The following is a 3,813-nucleotide window of genomic DNA, read 5'->3' as shown; positions in this document are numbered from 1 at the left end:
CTAGTAGTTAAAATTATTTTGCGGGAATTTTTTTTTTTTACATATTTACGAGCAAGTAGAAGATTTTTTTACACTCAAAAATGGCAACATCAACCAAAAGCTTGACTAATCCTCAGATAGCTCACTTTAACGGATTTTTTTTTATTATTGGGCTATTACAATGAAGGCCTTGTTTTCGTCTCAAGACATTTGGTATTTGGTGGAGAATGGTTTTCGAGAACCAGTAGATGCAGCAACATACAACACCTTATCTCAAGTAGAAAGAGATCTATTGAGGGACAATAGCAAGAAGGATTCAAAAGCCCTGTTCTATATTTTCCAAGTAGTTCATGAAAGTATTTTCCCAAGGGTTGCAGCAATAATGAAGTCCAAGCAAGCATGGGACACCCTCTAGACAACCTACCAAGAAATGGAAAAAGTCAAGAAAACAAAGCTGCAAATGTTGAGAAGAGACTTTGAAAGACTTTGTATGAAAGAGTCTGAGAATGTGGACTCATTTTTTACACATGTAATTGGGTTGGTTACTCAAATCAGGTTTCATGGTGAGACACTTGAAGAAAGGAGAATAGTTGACAAAGTTTCAAGAAGTTTGCCAACAAGGTTTGATGCCATTCTTGTGGCCGTAGAAGAGACAAAGGATCTCTCACAGTTCTCAGTGGATGAGCTTCATGCATCATTGATTTCTCATGCACATAGACTGAATAGAGCAACAATCTCCTCATTGGAGCATGCCTTCAATACACAATTTTCCTTTGGTTAAGGTCGAGGTAGAGGAAGATCATATGCTAGAGGAAGAGGAAGAATCCCACACATAGGTTGAAGAAGTAACCTTTCAAGCTTAAGTGGAAGGGGCGGCCATCAAAATCCAAGCCAAGGCCCAAGCCAAAATCAAGCTCAAGGTCAGAGGTATGATAAATCTCAAGTCCAATGTCATTACTGTAAGAAGTTTGGTCATTATGCAAATGAATGTAGAAAGAAGCAACATGACATTCGTAACAAACCAAGTCTAAATTTCACAAAAGAAAATTAGAACCATGATAGCATGTTTTTAGCTTGTAATGTAGCACAAGAAAAATAAAGTGATATATGGTATCTAGATTCAGGGTGTAGCAACCACATGTCAGGGAACATAGAAATGCTTTCCAATCTAGATGAAAGTGTGAAATATGAAGTGACATTAGGGACTAATAGCAAAGTCTTTGTCATGGGAAAAGGAAGAGTTAATATCCAAAAAAAGAATGGGGAGAAGAAGTACATCTCAGATGTTAACTTTGTCCCCAGTTTGAAGCATAACCTCATAAGCATTGGACAACTCATGCAAAAGGGCTACAATGTCTTCTTCAAAAATTATGTGTGCACAATTTTGGATAGGCCTCTAGGTAGACAGTGAATTGCAAAGGTTCATATGACAAACAATAGAATGCTTCCCCTAAATATGAGATCATATTTGAAAGAAGAAGGTGCACAAGCACAACTACCAATGAACTCGCATGAGGATGGAAGAAAAGAGGCAGTCGTCACACAAGTGAACTATAAAGAAGAGGTCAAAGATGAAAATTGGTTATGGCATTTGAGATTTTGACATCTCAAGTTTGGATGTTTGAATTTGTTGCATAGAAAAGGTATATTGAAAGGGTTACCACTCATAGAAAAACTGGATAGCCTATGTGAAGGATGCATCTTGGGCAAGCAACATAGAGAGATATTTCCAGAAGGAAAGTTAGTAAGGGAAAAACCACCTTTAGAGATTGTCCACTCAGATTTATGTGGACCAATGCAAACACCATCAATTGGTGGCAACCACTATCTATTGACTTTCATATATGACTACACAAGGAAGACATGTGTTTATCTCCTAAAAAAGAAAAGTGAAGTCTTTGAGCGCTTTTGCTAATACAAAGCTATTGTTGAGAAGAAAAGTGGACACTACATCAAAGTCCTCAAGACTGACATAGGTATCAAATACATTTCAAATGACTTCCTTCAATTTTGCAGGGAGGATGGAATTCAAAAGCAATTTGCAACGAGATATACACCTCAACAAAATGGTGTAGCGGAAAGGAATAATAGGACCAATATGGAAATGGAAAGGAGTATGTTGAAGGAAAAGCATTTTCTAGATGATTATTGGGATGAAATTGTCGCTTGTGTAACATATATCTTGAATAGTTGTCCAACCAAAAGCATCCATAACATAGTCCCTGAAGAGGCATGGAGTGGAAGAAAGCATAGTGTCACTCACATGAGAGTCTTTGATTGTGTGGCATATGCACATGTCCTAGATGAGTTCAAGAAGAAGTTGGATAGAAAGGGATAAATTTATATTTGATGGATACAGTGATGAATCCAAAGCATACAAGCTCTTCAGTCTATCAACCAAGAAGGTCATAATCAACAGAGATATGTAGTTCATAGAAGAAGAAGCATGGGATGGAAGTTTAGAGAAGACAGTCAATTTCAAAGCATGTATACCACATAAGGGCAAATAGGAATTGACAACAACAAGTAATTCCTCGACAGTGACTCCCTCTACACCTATTCAAGCACAATAAAGAATGCAACAAGCAACACCATTAAAAAAAAATAGGACAGTGTCATGCAGTCAAGCAAGTGCTTCTCCAAGCACGTTGCAAAGCGCAACACCAAGTGACATGTCAAGCCCATCTCAGCAAGCACAAGAAGACAAAATTCAGAAATTTAAATGAGATCTATGAGCAAGATGAGGTTGACAGTAGCCTTGGTCCAAATTCCTTATTTGCATTATCTTATGATGTAGATGATCCAATCCATTTTGAATATGTAGTCAAAGAATAAAAATGGGTTGTTGCAATGGAGGAAGAAATAGGAGCAATAGAAAAGAATGACACTTGGGAGTTAGTGGACTTGCCGCAAGGATAACATGTCATTGGAGTGAAGTGGGTCTATAAGACCAAGAGCAATGTCGACGGTAAGATTGAAAGGCACAAGGCAAGGCTAGTTGTCAATGGATACAAGTAGTAGCATGGAAGAGACTATTGGAGATGTTTGCACGAGTCATCAGGATGGAAACAGTCCGTATAGCTGTGGCGATTTCTTCGCAAAATAAATCGAAAGTGTATCAAATGGACGTTAAATCAATGTCTTGAATGGAGAGCTGAAAGAGGAAGTATATGTTGCGCTACCACCTGGTTATGAGGTAGAAGCCAAATACACAGAGTGTATTGGTTGAGGAAAGCTCTTTATGGGATGAAGCGAGCACCGCGTGCATGGTACAACATTATAGATGCCTACTTGTTGAACAATGGTTTCGAGAAATGTGATGGTGAGCCTACTCTCTACGTCAAAGAGACTGATCGTAAGATTCTTATTATCGTCTTATATGTAGATGATTTGATTTTTATAGGAAGTGATAATTTCTTCATTGTTGATTTCAAACAAGTCATGAAGAATGAATTTGAAATGACTGACTTGTGGTTGTTAAGGTATTGGTATTTTTTGGGCATAGAAGTGAAGAAAATAGAAAATGGCATTTTTATCTCTCAAGCAGAATATGTAGCAAAAATTTTGGAGAGGTTTAATATAGAAAACATCAAGCCCGCACCAACTCCAACTGTCATGGGGTTGAAGTTGAGCAAAGAAGATTGAAACAACAATGTTGATCCGGCATTATACAAAAGTATGATAGGCAACTTGATGTATTTGACCGCCACTAGGGTGGATATAGTGTATACAGTGAGTTTGGTGTTGAGGTTCATGGGGACACCCAAGGAGACACATTGGCAAGCAGCGAAAAGGATTCTAAGGTATGTCAATGGGACAAGATAGTATGGCGTT

This window comes from Pinus tabuliformis, chromosome 1_1 (assembly GCF_031772625.1).
Source record: "Pinus tabuliformis cultivar Carrire ecotype Pingquan chromosome 1_1, CPIR1, whole genome shotgun sequence".
Classification (NCBI taxonomy): Eukaryota; Viridiplantae; Streptophyta; class Pinopsida; order Pinales; family Pinaceae; genus Pinus; species Pinus tabuliformis.
The sequence above is the reverse complement of the archived record's forward strand: the minus strand, read 5'-3'. Positions refer to the sequence as shown.